This window comes from Salmo salar, chromosome ssa05 (assembly GCF_905237065.1).
Source record: "Salmo salar chromosome ssa05, Ssal_v3.1, whole genome shotgun sequence".
Lineage (NCBI taxonomy): Eukaryota > Metazoa > Chordata > Actinopteri > Salmoniformes > Salmonidae > Salmo > Salmo salar.
Window position 1 is genome coordinate 78,527,320 of NC_059446.1, and position 20,616 is coordinate 78,547,935.

A 20,616-nucleotide genomic window follows, 5' to 3' on the forward strand; every position below is an offset into this window, starting at 1 on the left:
CTATATAAGAAGAGAACATTGCACACAGCATGGCAGCTATATAAGAAGAGAACATTGTACACAGCATGGCAGCTATATAAGAAGAGAACATTGTACACAGCATGGCAGCTATATAAGAAGAGAACATTGTACACAGCATGGCAGCTATATAAGAAGAGAACATTGTACACAGCATGGCAGCTATATAAGAAGAGAACATTGTACACAGCATGGCAGCTATATAAGAAGAGAACATTGTACACAGCATGGCAGCTATATAAGAAGAGAACATTGTACACAGCATGGCAGCTATATAAGAAGAGAACATTGCACACAGCATGGCAGCTATATAAGAAGAGAACATTGTACACAGCATGGCAGCTATATAAGAAGAGAACATTGCTACACAGCATGGCAGCTATATAAGAAGAGAACATTGTACACAGCATGGCAGCTATATAAGAAGAGAACATTGTACACAGCATGGCAGCTATATAAGAAGAGAACATTGTACACAGCATGGCAGCTATATAAGAAGAGAACATTGTACACAGCATGGCAGCTATATAAGAAGAGAACATTGTACACAGCATGGCAGCTATATAAGAAGAGAACATTGTACACAGCATGGCAGCTATATAAGAAGAGAACATTGTACACAGCATGGCAGCTATATAAGAAGAGAACATTGTACACAGCATGGCAGCTATATAAGAAGAGAACATTGCTACACAGCATGGCAGCTATATAAGAAGAGAACATTGTACACAGCATGGCAGCTATATAAGAAGAGAACATTGTACACAGCATGGCAGCTATATAAGAAGAGAACATTGTACACAGCATGGCAGCTATATAAGAAGAGAACATTGTACACAGCATGGCAGCTATATAAGAAGAGAACATTGTACACAGCATGGCAGCTATATAAGAAGAGAACATTGTACACAGCATGGCAGCTATATAAGAAGAGAACATTGTACACAGCATGGCAGCTATATAAGAAGAGAACATTGTACACAGCATGGCAGCTATATAAGAAGAGAACATTGTACACAGCATGGCAGCTATATAAGAAGAGAACATTGTACACAGCATGGCAGCTATATAAGAAGAGAACATTGTACACAGCATGGCAGCTATATAAGAAGAGAACATTGCACAGAGCATGGCAGCTATATAAGAAGAGAACATTGTACACAGCATGGCAGCTATATAAGAAGAGAACATTGTACAGAGCATGGCAGCTATATAAGAAGAGAACATTGTACAGAGCATGGCAGCTATATAAGAAGAGAACATTGTACACAGCATGGCAGCTATATAAGAAGAGAACATTGTACACAGCATGGCAGCTATATAAGAAGAGAACATTGTACACAGCATGGCAGCTATATAAGAAGAGAACATTGTACACAGCATGGCAGCTATATAAGAAGAGAACATTGTACAGAGCATGGCAGCTATATAAGAAGAGAACATTGTACACAGCATGGCAGCTATATAAGAAGAGAACATTGCACACAGCATGGCAGCTATATAAGAAGAGAACATTGCACAGAGCATGGCAGCTATATAAGAAGAGAACATTGTACACAGCATGGCAGCTATATAAGAAGAGAACATTGTACACAGCATGGCAGCTATATAAGAAGAGAACATTGTACACAGCATGGCAGCTATATAAGAAGAGAACATTGTACACAGCATGGCAGCTATATAAGAAGAGAACATTGTACACAGCATGGCAGCTATATAAGAAGAGAACATTGTACACAGCATGGCAGCTATATAAGAAGAGAACATTGCACAGAGCATGGCAGCTATATAAGAAGAGAACATTGTACACAGCATGGCAGCTATATAAGAAGAGAACATTGTACACAGCATGGCAGCTATATAAGAAGAGAACATTGTACACAGCATGGCAGCTATATAAGAAGAGAACATTGTACACAGCATGGCAGCTATATAAGAAGAGAACATTGCTACACAGCATGGCAGCTATATAAGAAGAGAACATTGTACACAGCATGGCAGCTATATAAGAAGAGAACATTGTACACAGCATGGCAGCTATATAAGAAGAGAACATTGTACACAGCATGGCAGCTATATAAGAAGAGAACATTGTACACAGCATGGCAGCTATATAAGAAGAGAACATTGTACACAGCATGGCAGCTATATAAGAAGAGAACATTGTACACAGCATGGCAGCTATATAAGAAGAGAACATTGTACACAGCATGGCAGCTATATAAGAAGAGAACATTGTACACAGCATGGCAGCTATATAAGAAGAGAACATTGTACACAGCATGGCAGCTATATAAGAAGAGAACATTGCACAGAGCATGGCAGCTATATAAGAAGAGAACAATGCACAGAGCATGGCAGCTATATAAGAGAACATTGCACAGAGCATGGCAGCTATATAAGAAGAGAACATTGTACACAGCATGGCAGCTATATAAGAAGAGAACATTGTACACAGCATGGCAGCTATATAAGAAGAGAACATTGTACACAGCATGGCAGCTATATAAGAAGAGAACATTGCACAGAGCATGGCAGCTATATAAGAAGAGAACATTGTACACAGCATGGCAGCTATATAAGAAGAGAACATTGTACAGAGCATGGCAGCTATATAAGAAAGAACATTGCACAGAGCATGGCAGCTATATAAGAAGAGAACATTGCACAGAGCATGGCAGCTATATAAGAAGAGAACATTGCACACAGCATGGCAGCTATATAAGAAGAGAACATTGCACACAGCATGGCAGCTATATAAGAAGAGAACATTGTACACAGCATGGCAGCTATATAAGAAGAGAACATTGTACAGAGCATGGCAGCTATATAAGAAGAGAACATTGTACAGAGCATGGCAGCTATATAAGAAGAGAACATTGTACACAGCATGGCAGCTATATAAGAAGAGAACATTGTACACAGCATGGCAGCTATATAAGAAGAGAACATTGTACACAGCATGGCAGCTATATAAGAAGAGAACATTGTACACAGCATGGCAGCTATATAAGAAGAGAACATTGTACACAGCATGGCAGCTATATAAGAAGAGAACATTGTACACAGCATGGCAGCTATATAAGAAGAGAACATTGTACACAGCATGGCAGCTATATAAGAAGAGAACATTGTACACAGCATGGCAGCTATATAAGAAGAGAACATTGTACACAGCATGGCAGCTATATAAGAAGAGAACATTGTACACAGCATGGCAGCTATATAAGAAGAGAACATTGCACAGAGCATGGCAGCTATATAAGAAGAGAACATTGTACACAGCGTGGCAGCTATATAAGAAGAGAACATTCTACACAGCATGGCAGCTATATAAGAAGAGAACATTGTACACAGCATGGCAGCTATATAAGAAGAGAACATTGTACAGAGCATGGCAGCTATATGAGAACATTGCACAGAGCATGGCAGCTATATAAGAAGAGAACATTGTACACAGCATGGCAGCTATATAAGAAGAGAACATTGTACACAGCATGGCAGCTATATAAGAAGAGAACATTGTACACAGCATGGCAGCTATATAAGAAGAGAACATTGTACACAGCATGGCAGCTATATAAGAAGAGAACATTGCACAGAGCATGGCAGCTATATAAGAAGAGAACATTGTACACAGCATGGCAGCTATATAAGAAGAGAACATTGTACAGAGCATGGCAGCTATATAAGAAGAGAACATTGCACAGAGCATGGCAGCTATATAAGAAGAGAACATTGCACAGAGCATGGCAGCTATATAAGAGAACATTGTACAGAGCATGGCAGCTATATAAGAAGAGAACATTGTACACAGCATGGCAGCTATATAAGAAGAGAACATTGTACACAGCATGGCAGCTATATAAGAAGAGAACATTGTACACAGCATGGCAGCTATATAAGAAGAGAACATTGTACACAGCATGGCAGCTATATAAGAAGAGAACATTGTACACAGCATGGCAGCTATATAAGAAGAGAACATTGTACAGAGCATGGCAGCTATATAAGAAGAGAACATTGCTACAGAGCATGGCAGCTATATAAGAAGAGAACATTGCACAGAGCATGGCAGCTATATAAGAAGAGAACATTGTACACAGCATGGCAGCTATATAAGAAGAGAACATTGTACACAGCATGGCAGCTATATAAGAAGAGAACATTGTACACAGCATGGCAGCTATATAAGAAGAGAACATTGTACACAGCATGGCAGCTATATAAGAAGAGAACATTGCACACAGCATGGCAGCTATATAAGAAGAGAACATTGTACACAGCATGGCAGCTATATAAGAAGAGAACATTGTACACAGCATGGCAGCTATATAAGAAGAGAACATTGTACACAGCATGGCAGCTATATAAGAAGAGAACATTGTACACAGCATGGCAGCTATATAAGAAGAGAACATTGTACACAGCATGGCAGCTATATAAGAAGAGAACATTGTACACAGCATGGCAGCTATATAAGAAGAGAACATTCTACACAGCATGGCAGCTATATAAGAAGAGAACATTGTACACAGCATGGCAGCTATATAAGAAGAGAACATTGTACACAGCATGGCAGCTATATAAGAAGAGAACATTGCACAGAGCATGGCAGCTATATAAGAAGAGAACATTGTACACAGCATGGCAGCTATATAAGAAGAGAACATTGTACAGAGCATGGCAGCTATATAAGAGAACATTGCACAGAGCATGGCAGCTATATAAGAAGAGAACAATGCACAGAGCATGGCAGCTATATAAGAGAACATTGCACAGAGCATGGCAGCTATATAAGAAGAGAACATTGTACACAGCATGGCAGCTATATAAGAAGAGAACATTGTACACAGTATGGCAGCTATATAAGAAGAGAACATTGTACAGAGCATGGCAGCTATATAAGAAGAGAACATTGTATACAGCATGGCAGCTATATAAGAAGAGAACATTGTACACAGCATGGCAGCTATATAAGAAGAGAACATTGTACAGAGCATGGCAGCTATATAAGAGAACATTGCACAGAGCATGGCAGCTATATAAGAAGAGAACATTGCACAGAGCATGGCAGCTATATAAGAAGAGAACATTGCACAGAGCATGGCAGCTATATAAGAAGAGAACATTGTACACAGCATGGCAGCTATATAAGAAGAGAACATTGTACACAGCATGGCAGCTATATAAGAAGAGAACATTGTACACAGCATGGCAGCTATATAAGAAGAGAACATTGTACAGAGCATGGCAGCTATATAAGAAGAGAACATTGTACACAGCATGGCAGCTATATAAGAAGAGAACATTGTACACAGCATGGCAGCTATATAAGAAGAGAACATTGCACACAGCATGGCAGCTATATAAGAAGAGAACATTGTACACAGCATGGCAGCTATATAAGAAGAGAACATTGTACACAGCATGGCAGCTATATAAGAAGAGAACATTGTACACAGCATGGCAGCTATATAAGAAGAGAACATTGTACACAGCATGGCAGCTATATAAGAAGAGAACATTGTACACAGCATGGCAGCTATATAAGAAGAGAACATTGTACACAGCATGGCAGCTATATAAGAAGAGAACATTGTACACAGCATGGCAGCTATATAAGAAGAGAACATTGTACACAGCATGGCAGCTATATAAGAAGAGAACATTGTACACAGCATGGCAGCTATATAAGAAGAGAACATTGTACACAGCATGGCAGCTATATAAGAAGAGAACATTGTACACAGCATGGCAGCTATATAAGAAGAGAACATTGTACACAGCATGGCAGCTATATAAGAAGAGAACATTGTACACAGCATGGCAGCTATATAAGAAGAGAACATTGTACACAGCATGGCAGCTATATAAGAAGAGAACATTGTACACAGCATGGCAGCTATATAAGAAGAGAACATTGCACACAGCATGGCAGCTATATAAGAAGAGAACATTGCACAGAGCATGGCAGCTATATAAGAAGAGAACATTGTACACAGCATGGCAGCTATATAAGAAGAGAACATTGTACACAGCATGGCAGCTATATAAGAAGAGAACATTGTACACAGCATGGCAGCTATATAAGAAGAGAACATTGTACAGAGCATGGCAGCTATATAAGAAGAGAACATTGTACACAGCATGGCAGCTATATAAGAAGAGAACATTGTACACAGCATGGCAGCTATATAAGAAGAGAACATTGTACACAGCATGGCAGCTATATAAGAAGAGAACATTGCACACAGCATGGCAGCTATATAAGAAGAGAACATTGCACACAGCATGGCAGCTATATAAGAAGAGAACATTGTACACAGCATGGCAGCTATATAAGAAGAGAACATTGTACACAGCATGGCAGCTATATAAGAAGAGAACATTGTACACAGCATGGCAGCTATATAAGAAGAGAACATTGTACACAGCATGGCAGCTATATAAGAAGAGAACATTGTACAGAGCATGGCAGCTATATAAGAAGAGAACATTGTACACAGCATGGCAGCTATATAAGAAGAGAACATTGTACACAGCATGGCAGCTATATAAGAAGAGAACATTGTACACAGCATGGCAGCTATATAAGAAGAGAACATTGTACACAGCATGGCAGCTATATAAGAAGAGAACATTGTACAGAGCATGGCAGCTATATAAGAAGAGAACATTGTACACAGCATGGCAGCTATATAAGAAGAGAACATTGTACACAGCATGGCAGCTATATAAGAAGAGAACATTGTACAGAGCATGGCAGCTATATAAGAAGAGAACATTGTACACAGCATGGCAGCTATATAAGAAGAGAACATTGTACACAACATGGCAGCTATATAAGAAGAGAACATTGTACACAGCATGGCAGCTATATAAGAAGAGAACATTGTACAGAGCATGGCAGCTATATAAGAAGAGAACATTGTACACAGCATGGCAGCTATATAAGAAGAGAACATTGTACAGAGCATGGCAGCTATATAAGAAGAGAACATTGTACACAGCATGGCAGCTATATAAGAAGAGAACATTGTACACAGCATGGCAGCTATATAAGAAGAGAACATTGTACACAGCATGGCAGCTATATAAGAAGAGAACATTGTACACAGCATGGCAGCTATATAAGAAGAGAACATTGTACACAGCATGGCAGCTATATAAGAAGAGAACATTGCTACACAGCATGGCAGCTATATAAGAAGAGAACATTGCTACAGAGCATGGCAGCTATATAAGAAGAGAACATTGTACACAGCATGGCAGCTATATAAGAAGAGAACATTGTACAGAGCATGGCAGCTATATAAGAAGAGAACATTGTACACAGCATGGCAGCTATATAAGAAGAGAACATTGCACAGAGCATGGCAGCTATATAAGAAGAGAACATTGTACACAGCATGGCAGCTATATAAGAAGAGAACATTGCTACACAGCATGGCAGCTATATAAGAAGAGAACATTGTACACAGCATGGCAGCTATATAAGAAGAGAACATTGTACAGAGCATGGCAGCTATATAAGAAGAGAACATTGTACAGAGCATGGCAGCTATATAAGAAGAGAACATTGTACACAGCATGGCAGCTATATAAGAAGAGAACATTGTACACAGCATGGCAGCTATATAAGAAGAGAACATTGTACACAGCATGGCAGCTATATAAGAAGAGAACATTGTACACAGCATGGCAGCTATATAAGAAGAGAACATTGCACAGAGCATGGCAGCTATATAAGAAGAGAACATTGTACACAGCATGGCAGCTATATAAGAAGAGAACATTGTACACAGCATGGCAGCTATATAAGAAGAGAACATTGCACAGAGCATGGCAGCTATATAAGAAGAGAACATTGCACAGAGCATGGCAGCTATATAAGAAGAGAACATTGCACACAGCATGGCAGCTATATAAGAAGAGAACATTGTACACAGCATGGCAGCTATATAAGAAGAGAACATTGTACACAGCATGGCAGCTATATAAGAAGAGAACATTGTACACAGCATGGCAGCTATATAAGAAGAGAACATTGTACACAGCATGGCAGCTATATAAGAAGAGAACATTGCACACAGCATGGCAGCTATATAAGAAGAGAACATTGTACACAGCATGGCAGCTATATAAGAAGAGAACATTGTACACAGCATGGCAGCTATATAAGAAGAGAACATTGTACACAGCATGGCAGCTATATAAGAAGAGAACATTGTACACAGCATGGCAGCTATATAAGAAGAGAACATTGTACACAGCATGGCAGCTATATAAGAAGAGAACATTGTACACAGCATGGCAGCTATATAAGAAGAGAACATTGTACAGAGCATGGCAGCTATATAAGAAGAGAACATTGCACAGAGCATGGCAGCTATATAAGAAGAGAACATTGCACACAGCATGGCAGCTATATAAGAAGAGAACATTGCACACAGCATGGCAGCTATATAAGAAGAGAACATTGTACACAGCATGGCAGCTATATAAGAAGAGAACATTGTACACAGCATGGCAGCTATATAAGAAGAGAACATTGTACAGAGCATGGCAGCTATATAAGAAGAGAACATTGTACACAGCATGGCAGCTATATAAGAAGAGAACATTGTACACAGCATGGCAGCTATATAAGAAGAGAACATTGTACACAGCATGGCAGCTATATAAGAAGAGAACATTGTACACAGCATGGCAGCTATATAAGAAGAGAACATTGCACACAGCATGGCAGCTATATAAGAAGAGAACATTGTACACAGCATGGCAGCTATATAAGAAGAGAACATTGTACACAGCATGGCAGCTATATAAGAAGAGAACATTGTACACAGCATGGCAGCTATATAAGAAGAGAACATTGTACACAGCATGGCAGCTATATAAGAAGAGAACATTGCACAGAGCATGGCAGCTATATAAGAAGAGAACATTGTACACAGCATGGCAGCTATATAAGAAGAGAACATTGTACAGAGCATGGCAGCTATATAAGAAGAGAACATTGTACACAGCATGGCAGCTATATAAGAAGAGAACATTGTACACAGCATGGCAGCTATATAAGAAGAGAACATTGTACACAGCATGGCAGCTATATAAGAAGAGAACATTGTACACAGCATGGCAGCTATATAAGAAGAGAACATTGTACACAGCATGGCAGCTATATAAGAAGAGAACATTGTACACAGCATGGCAGCTATATAAGAAGAGAACATTGTACACAGCATGGCAGCTATATAAGAAGAGAACATTGCTACACAGCATGGCAGCTATATAAGAAGAGAACATTGTACACAGCATGGCAGCTATATAAGAAGAGAACATTGTACACAGCATGGCAGCTATATAAGAAGAGAACATTGTACACAGCATGGCAGCTATATAAGAAGAGAACATTGTACAGAGCATGGCAGCTATATAAGAAGAGAACATTGCACAGAGCATGGCAGCTATATAAGAAGAGAACATTGTACACAGCATGGCAGCTATATAAGAAGAGAACATTGTACACAGCATGGCAGCTATATAAGAAGAGAACATTGTACAGAGCATGGCAGCTATATAAGAAGAGAACATTGTACACAGCATGGCAGCTATATAAGAAGAGAACATTGTACACAGCATGGCAGCTATATAAGAAGAGAACATTGTACACAGCATGGCAGCTATATAAGAAGAGAACATTGCACAGAGCATGGCAGCTATATAAGAAGAGAACATTGCACAGAGCATGGCAGCTATATAAGAAGAGAACATTGCACAGAGCATGGCAGCTATATAAGAAGAGAACATTGTACACAGCATGGCAGCTATATAAGAAGAGAACATTGTACACAGCATGGCAGCTATATAAGAAGAGAACATTGTACACAGCATGGCAGCTATATAAGAAGAGAACATTGCACAGAGCATGGCAGCTATATAAGAAGAGAACATTGTACACAGCATGGCAGCTATATAAGAAGAGAACATTGCACAGAGCATGGCAGCTATATAAGAAGAGAACATTGCACAGAGCATGGCAGCTATATAAGACGAGAACATTGCACAGAGCATGGCAGCTATATAAGAAGAGAACATTGCACAGAGCATGGCAGCTATATAAGAAGAGAACATTGTACACAGCATGGCAGCTATATAAGAAGAGAACATTGTACACAGCATGGCAGCTATATAAGAAGAGAACATTGTACACAGCATGGCAGCTATATAAGAAGAGAACATTGTACAGAGCATGGCAGCTATATAAGAAGAGAACATTGTACACAGCATGGCAGCTATATAAGAAGAGAACATTGTACACAGCATAGCAGCTATATAAGAAGAGAACATTGTACACAGCATGGCAGCTATATAAGAAGAGAACATTGTACACAGCATGGCAGCTATATAAGAAGAGAACATTGTACACAGCATGGCAGCTATATAAGAAGAGAACATTGTACACAGCATGGCAGCTATATAAGAAGAGAACATTGCACAGAGCATGGCAGCTATATAAGAAGAGAACATTGTACACAGCATGGCAGCTATATAAGAAGAGAACATTGTACACAGCATGGCAGCTATATAAGAAGAGAACATTGTACACAGCATGGCAGCTATATAAGAAGAGAACATTGCACACAGCATGGCAGCTATATAAGAAGAGAACATTGTACACAGCATGGCAGCTATATAAGAAGAGAACATTGTACACAGCATGGCAGCTATATAAGAAGAGAACATTGTACACAGCATGGCAGCTATATAAGAAGAGAACATTGTACACAGCATGGCAGCTATATAAGAAGAGAACATTGTACACAGCATGGCAGCTATATAAGAAGAGAACATTGTACAGAGCATGGCAGCTATATAAGAAGAGAACATTGTACAGAGCATGGCAGCTATATAAGAAGAGAACATTGTACACAGCATGGCAGCTATATAAGAAGAGAACATTGTACACAGCATGGCAGCTATATAAGAAGAGAACATTGTACACAGCATGGCAGCTATATAAGAAGAGAACATTGTACACAGCATGGCAGCTATATAAGAAGAGAACATTGCACAGAGCATGGCAGCTATATAAGAAGAGAACATTGTACACAGCATGGCAGCTATATAAGAAGAGAACATTGTACACAGCATGGCAGCTATATAAGAAGAGAACATTGTACACAGCATGGCAGCTATATAAGAAGAGAACATTGTACACAGCATGGCAGCTATATAAGAAGAGAACATTGTACACAGCATGGCAGCTATATAAGAAGAGAACATTGTACACAGCATGGCAGCTATATAAGAAGAGAACATTGTACACAGCATGGCAGCTATATAAGAAGAGAACATTGTACAGAGCATGGCAGCTATATAAGAAGAGAACATTGTACACAGCATGGCAGCTATATAAGAAGAGAACATTGTACACAGCATGGCAGCTATATAAGAAGAGAACATTGTACACAGCATGGCAGCTATATAAGAAGAGAACATTGTACACAGCATGGCAGCTATATAAGAAGAGAACATTGTACACAGCATGGCAGCTATATAAGAAGAGAACATTGTACACAGCATGGCAGCTATATAAGAAGAGAACATTGTACACAGCATGGCAGCTATATAAGAAGAGAACATTGTACACAGCATGGCAGCTATATAAGAAGAGAACATTGTACACAGCATGGCAGCTATATAAGAAGAGAACATTGCTACACAGCATGGCAGCTATATAAGAAGAGAACATTGTACACAGCATGGCAGCTATATAAGAAGAGAACATTGTACACAGCATGGCAGCTATATAAGAAGAGAACATTGCACACAGCATGGCAGCTATATAAGAAGAGAACATTGTACACAGCATGGCAGCTATATAAGAAGAGAACATTGTACACAGCATGGCAGCTATATAAGAAGAGAACATTGTACAGAGCATGGCAGCTATATAAGAAGAGAACATTGCACAGAGCATGGCAGCTATATAAGAAGAGAACATTGTACACAGCATGGCAGCTATATAAGAAGAGAACATTGTACACAGCATGGCAGCTATATAAGAAGAGAACATTGTACACAGCATGGCAGCTATATAAGAAGAGAACATTGTACACAGCATGGCAGCTATATAAGAAGAGAACATTGCACACAGCATGGCAGCTATATAAGAAGAGAACATTGTACACAGCATGGCAGCTATATAAGAAGAGAACATTGTACACAGCATGGCAGCTATATAAGAAGAGAACATTGTACACAGCATGGCAGCTATATAAGAAGAGAACATTGTACACAGCATGGCAGCTATATAAGAAGAGAACATTGTACACAGCATGGCAGCTATATAAGAAGAGAACATTGTACACAGCATGGCAGCTATATAAGAAGAGAACATTGTACAGAGCATGGCAGCTATATAAGAGAACATTGCACAGAGCATGGCAGCTATATAAGAAGAGAACATTGCACAGAGCATGGCAGCTATATAAGAAGAGAACATTGCACACAGCATGGCAGCTATATAAGAAGAGAACATTGTACACAGCATGGCAGCTATATAAGAAGAGAACATTGTACACAGCATGGCAGCTATATAAGAAGAGAACATTGTACACAGCATGGCAGCTATATAAGAAGAGAACATTGTACACAGCATGGCAGCTATATAAGAAGAGAACATTGTACACAGCATGGCAGCTATATAAGAAGAGAACATTGTACAGAGCATGGCAGCTATATAAGAAGAGAACATTGCACAGAGCATGGCAGCTATATAAGAAGAGAACATTGCACACAGCATGGCAGCTATATAAGAAGAGAACATTGTACACAGCATGGCAGCTATATAAGAAGAGAACATTGTACACAGCATGGCAGCTATATAAGAAGAGAACATTGTACACAGCATGGCAGCTATATAAGAAGAGAACATTGTACACAGCATGGCAGCTATATAAGAAGAGAACATTGTACACAGCATGGCAGCTATATAAGAAGAGAACATTGTACACAGCATGGCAGCTATATAAGAAGAGAACATTGTACACAGCATGGCAGCTATATAAGAAGAGAACATTGTACACAGCATGGCAGCTATATAAGAAGAGAACATTGTACACAGCATGGCAGCTATATAAGAAGAGAACATTGTACACAGCATGGCAGCTATATAAGAAGAGAACATTGTACACAGCATGGCAGCTATATAAGAAGAGAACATTGTACACAGCATGGCAGCTATATAAGAAGAGAACATTGTACACAGCATGGCAGCTATATAAGAAGAGAACATTGTACACAGCATGGCAGCTATATAAGAAGAGAACATTGTACAGAGCATGGCAGCTATATAAGAAGAGAACATTGTACACAGCATGGCAGCTATATAAGAAGAGAACATTGTACACAGCATGGCAGCTATATAAGAAGAGAACATTGCACACAGCATGGCAGCTATATAAGAAGAGAACATTGCACAGAGCATGGCAGCTATATAAGAAGAGAACATTGCACAGAGCATGGCAGCTATATAAGAAGAGAACATTGTACACAGCATGGCAGCTATATAAGAAGAGAACATTGTACACAGCATGGCAGCTATATAAGAAGAGAACATTGTACAGAGCATGGCAGCTATATAAGAAGAGAACATTGTACACAGCATGGCAGCTATATAAGAAGAGAACATTGTACACAGCATGGCAGCTATATAAGAAGAGAACATTGTACAGAGCATGGCAGCTATATAAGAAGAGAACATTGCACAGAGCATGGCAGCTATATAAGAAGAGAACATTGCACAGAGCATGGCAGCTATATAAGACGAGAACATTGCACAGAGCATGGCAGCTATATAAGAAGAGAACATTGTACACAGCATGGCAGCTATATAAGAAGAGAACATTGTACACAGCATGGCAGCTATATAAGAAGAGAACATTGTACACAGCATGGCAGCTATATAAGAAGAGAACATTGTACACAGCATGGCAGCTATATAAGAAGAGAACATTGTACACAGCATGGCAGCTATATAAGAAGAGAACATTGTACACAGCATGGCAGCTATATAAGAAGAGAACATTGCACAGAGCATGGCAGCTATATAAGAAGAGAACATTGCACACAGCATGGCAGCTATATAAGAAGAGAACATTGCACACAGCATGGCAGCTATATAAGAAGAGAACATTGCACAGAGCATGGCAGCTATATAAGAAGAGAACATTGTACACAGCATGGCAGCTATATAAGAAGAGAACATTGTACACAGCATGGCAGCTATATAAGAAGAGAACATTGTACACAGCATGGCAGCTATATAAGAAGAGAACATTGTACACAGCATGGCAGCTATATAAGAAGAGAACATTGTACACAGCATGGCAGCTATATAAGAAGAGAACATTGTACACAGCATGGCAGCTATATAAGAAGAGAACATTGTACACAGCATGGCAGCTATATAAGAAGAGAACATTGTACACAGCATGGCAGCTATATAAGAAGAGAACATTGTACACAGCATGGCAGCTATATAAGAAGAGAACATTGCACAGAGCATGGCAGCTATATAAGAAGAGAACATTGTACACAGCATGGCAGCTATATAAGAAGAGAACATTGTACACAGCATGGCAGCTATATAAGAAGAGAACATTGCACACAGCATGGCAGCTATATAAGAAGAGAACATTGCACAGAGCATGGCAGCTATATAAGAAGAGAACATTGTACACAGCATGGCAGCTATATAAGAAGAGAACATTGTACACAGCATGGCAGCTATATAAGAAGAGAACATTGTACACAGCATGGCAGCTATATAAGAAGAGAACATTGCACAGAGCATGGCAGCTATATAAGAAGAGAACATTGTACACAGCATGGCAGCTATATAAGAAGAGAACATTGTACACAGCATGGCAGCTATATAAGAAGAGAACATTGTACACAGCATGGCAGCTATATAAGAAGAGAACATTGCACACAGCATGGCAGCTATATAAGAAGAGAACATTGCACAGAGCATGGCAGCTATATAAGAAGAGAACATTGTACACAGCATGGCAGCTATATAAGAAGAGAACATTGTACACAGCATGGCAGCTATATAAGAAGAGAACATTGTACACAGCATGGCAGCTATATAAGAAGAGAACATTGTACACAGCATGGCAGCTATATAAGAAGAGAACATTGCACACAGCATGGCAGCTATATAAGAAGAGAACATTGTACACAGCATGGCAGCTATATAAGAAGAGAACATTGTACACAGCATGGCAGCTATATAAGAAGAGAACATTGTACACAGCATGGCAGCTATATAAGAAGAGAACATTGTACACAGCATGGCAGCTATATAAGAAGAGAACATTGTACACAGCATGGCAGCTATATAAGAAGAGAACATTGCACACAGCATGGCAGCTATATAAGAAGAGAACATTGCACACAGCATGGCAGCTATATAAGAAGAGAACATTGTACACAGCATGGCAGCTATATAAGAAGAGAACATTGTACACAGCATGGCAGCTATATAAGAAGAGAACATTGTACACAGCATGGCAGCTATATAAGAAGAGAACATTGCACAGAGCATGGCAGCTATATAAGAAGAGAACATTGTACACAGCATGGCAGCTATATAAGAAGAGAACATTGTACACAGCATGGCAGCTATATAAGAAGAGAACATTGTACACAGCATGGCAGCTATATAAGAAGAGAACATTGCACAGAGCATGGCAGCTATATAAGAAGAGAACATTGCACACAGCATGGCAGCTATATAAGAAGAGAACATTGTACACAGCATGGCAGCTATATAAGAAGAGAACATTGTACACAGCATGGCAGCTATATAAGAAGAGAACATTGTACACAGCATGGCAGCTATATAAGAAGAGAACATTGTACACAGCATGGCAGCTATATAAGAAGAGAACATTGCACACAGCATGGCAGCTATATAAGAAGAGAACATTGTACACAGCATGGCAGCTATATAAGAAGAGAACATTGTACACAGCATGGCAGCTATATAAGAAGAGAACATTGTACACAGCATGGCAGCTATATAAGAAGAGAACATTGTACACAGCATGGCAGCTATATAAGAAGAGAACATTGCTACACAGCATGGCAGCTATATAAGAAGAGAACATTGTACACAGCATGGCAGCTATATAAGAAGAGAACATTGTACACAGCATGGCAGCTATATAAGAAGAGAACATTGTACAGAGCATGGCAGCTATATAAGAAGAGAACATTGTACACAGCATGGCAGCTATATAAGAAGAGAACATTGTACACAGCATGGCAGCTATATAAGAAGAGAACATTGTACACAGCATGGCTGCTATATAAGAAGAGAACATGTACAGAGCATGGCAGCTATATAAGAAGAGAACATTGTACACAGCATGGCAGCTATATAAGAAGAGAACATTGTACAGAGCATGGCAGCTATATAAGAGGAACATTGCACACAGCATGGCAGCTATATAAGAAGAGAACATTGCACAGAGCATGGCAGCTATATAAGAAGAGAACATTGCACAGAGCATGGCAGCTATATAAGAAGAGAACATTGTACACAGCATGGCAGCTATATAAGAAGAGAACATTGTACACAGCATGGCAGCTATATAAGAAGAGAACATTGTACACAGCATGGCAGCTATATAAGAAGAGAACATTGTACACAGCATGGCAGCTATATAAGAAGAGAACATTGTACACAGCATGGCAGCTATATAAGAAGAGAACATTGTACACAGCATGGCAGCTATATAAGAAGAGAACATTGCACAGAGCATGGCAGCTATATAAGAAGAGAACATTGTACACAGCATGGCAGCTATATAAGAAGAGAACATTGTACACAGCATGGCAGCTATATAAGAAGAGAACATTGTACACAGCATGGCAGCTATATAAGAAGAGAACATTGCACAGAGCATGGCAGCTATATAAGAAGAGAACATTGTACACAGCATGGCAGCTATATAAGAAGAGAACATTGTACACAGCATGGCAGCTATATAAGAAGAGAACATTGTACACAGCATGGCAGCTATATAAGAAGAGAACATTGTACACAGCATGGCAGCTATATAAGAAGAGAACATTGTACACAGCATGGCAGCTATATAAGAAGAGAACATTGTACACAGCATGGCAGCTATATAAGAAGAGAACATTGTACACAGCATGGCAGCTATATAAGAAGAGAACATTGTACACAGCATGGCAGCTATATAAGAAGAGAACATTGCACAGAGCATGGCAGCTATATAAGAAGAGAACATTGTACACAGCATGGCAGCTATATAAGAAGAGAACATTGTACACAGCATGGCAGCTATATAAGAAGAGAACATTGTACACAGCATGGCAGCTATATAAGAAGAGAACATTGTACACAGCATGGCAGCTATATAAGAAGAGAACATTGTACACAGCATGGCAGCTATATAAGAAGAGAACATTGTACACAGCATGGCAGCTATATAAGAAGAGAACATTGCACACAGCATGGCAGCTATATAAGAAGAGAACATTGTACACAGCATGGCAGCTATATAAGAAGAGAACATTGTACACAGCATGGCAGCTATATAAGAAGAGAACATTGTACACAGCATGGCAGCTATATAAGAAGAGAACATTGTACACAGCATGGCAGCTATATAAGAAGAGAACATTGCACAGAGCATGGCAGCTATATAAGAAGAGAACATTGTACACAGCATGGCAGCTATATAAGAAGAGAACATTGTACACAGCATGGCAGCTATATAAGAAGAGAACATTGTACACAGCATGGCAGCTATATAAGAAGAGAACATTGCACAGAGCATGGCAGCTATATAAGAAGAGAACATTGTACACAGCATGGCAGCTATATAAGAAGAGAACATTGTACAGAGCATGGCAGCTATATAAAAGAACATTGCACAGAGCATGGCAGCTATATAAGAAGAGAACATTGTACAGAGCATGGCAGCTATATAAGAAGAGAACATTGTACACAGCATGGCAGCTATATAAGAAGAGAACATTGTACACAGCATGGCAGCTATATAAGAAGAGAACATTGTACACAGCATGGCAGCTATATAAGAAGAGAACATTGCACACAGCATGGCAGCTATATAAGAAGAGAACATTGTACACAGCATGGCAGCTATATAAGAAGAGAACATTGTACACAGCATGGCAGCTATATAAGAAGAGAACATTGTACAGAGCATGGCAGCTATATAAGAAGAGAACATTGCACACAGCATGGCAGCTATATAAGAAGAGAACATTGCACAGAGCATGGCAGCTATATAAGAAGAGAACATTGTACACAGCATGGCAGCTATATAAGAAGAGAACATTGTACACAGCATGGCAGCTATATAAGAAGAGAACATTGTACACAGCATGGCAGCTATATAAGAAGAGAACATTGTACACAGCATGGCAGCTATATAAGAAGAGAACATTGTACACAGCATGGCAGCTATATAAGAAGAGAACATTGTACACAGCATGGCAGCTATATAAGAAGAGAACATTGTACACAGCATGGCAGCTATATAAGAAGAGAACATTGTACACAGCATGGCAGCTATATAAGAAGAGAACATTGTACACAGCATGGCAGCTATATAAGAAGAGAACATTGCACACAGCATGGCAGCTATATAAGAAGAGAACATTGTACACAGCATGGCAGCTATATAAGAAGAGAACATTGTACACAGCATGGCAGCTATATAAGAAGAGAACATTGTACACAGCATGGCAGCTATATAAGAAGAGAACATTGTACACAGCATGGCAGCTATATAAGAAGAGAACATTGTACACAGCATGGCAGCTATATAAGAAGAGAACATTGTACACAGCATGGCAGCTATATAAGAAGAGAACATTGTACAGAGCATGGCAGCTATATAAGAAGAGAACATTGTACACAGCATGGCAGCTATATAAGAAGAGAACATTGCACACAGCATGGCAGCTATATAAGAAGAGAACATTGCACACAGCATGGCAGCTATATAAGAAGAGAACATTGCACACAGCATGGCAGCTATATAAGAAGAGAACATTGTACACAGCATGGCAGCTATATAAGAAGAGAACATTGTACACAGCATGGCAGCTATATAAGAAGAGAACATTGTACACAGCATGGCAGCTATATAAGAAGAGAACATTGTACACAGCATGGCAGCTATATAAGAAGAGAACATTGTACACAGCATGGCAGCTATATAAGAAGAGAACATTGTACACAGCATGGCAGCTATATAAGAAGAGAACATTGTCACAGAGCATGGCAGCTATATAAGAAGAGAACATTGTACAGAGCATGGCAGCTATATAAGAAGAGAACATTGCACACAGCATGGCAGCTATATAAGAAGAGAACATTGTACACAGCATGGCAGCTATATAAGAAGAGAACATTGCACAGAGCATGGCAGCTATATAAGAAGAGAACATTGTACACAGCATGGCAGCTATATAAGAAGAGAACATTGTACACAGCATGGCAGCTATATAAGAAGAGAACATTGTACACAGCATGGCAGCTATATAAGAAGAGAACATTGTACACAGCATGGCAGCTATATAAGAAGAGAACATTGCACACAGCATGGCAGCTATATAAGAAGAGAACATTGTACACAGCATGGCAGCTATATAAGAAGAGAACATTGTACACAGCATGGCAGCTATATAAGAAGAGAACATTGTACACAGCATGGCAGCTATATAAGAAGAGAACATTGCACAGAGCATGGCAGCTATATAAGAAGAGAACATTGTACACAGCATGGCAGCTATATAAGAAGAGAACATTGTACACAGCATGGCAGCTATATAAGAAGAGAACATTGTACACAGCATGGCAGCTATATAAGAAGAGAACATTGTACACAGCATGGCAGCTATATAAGAAGAGAACATTGTACACAGCATGGCAGCTATATAAGAAGAGAACATTGTACACAGCATGGCAGCTATATAAGAAGAGAACATTGCACAGAGCATGGCAGCTATATAAGAAGAGAACATTGTACACAGCATGGCAGCTATATAAGAAGAGAACATTGTACACAGCATGGCAGCTATATAAGAAGAGAACATTGTACACAGCATGGCAGCTATATAAGAAGAGAACATTGTACACAGCATGGCAGCTATATAAGAAGAGAACATTGCACAGAGCATGGCAGCTATATAAGAAGAGAACATTGTACACAGCATGGCAGCTATATAAGAAGAGAACATTGTACACAGCATGGCAGCTATATAAGAAGAGAACATTGTACAGAGCATGGCAGCTATATAAGAAGAGAACATTGTACACAGCATGGCAGCTATATAAGAAGAGAACATTGTACACAACATGGCAGCTATATAAGAAGAGAACATTGTACAGAGCATGGCAGCTATATAAGAAGAGAACATTGTACAGAGCATGGCAGCTATATAAGAAGAGAACATTGTACACAGCATGGCAGCTATATAAGAAGAGAACATTGTACACAGCATGGCAGCTATATA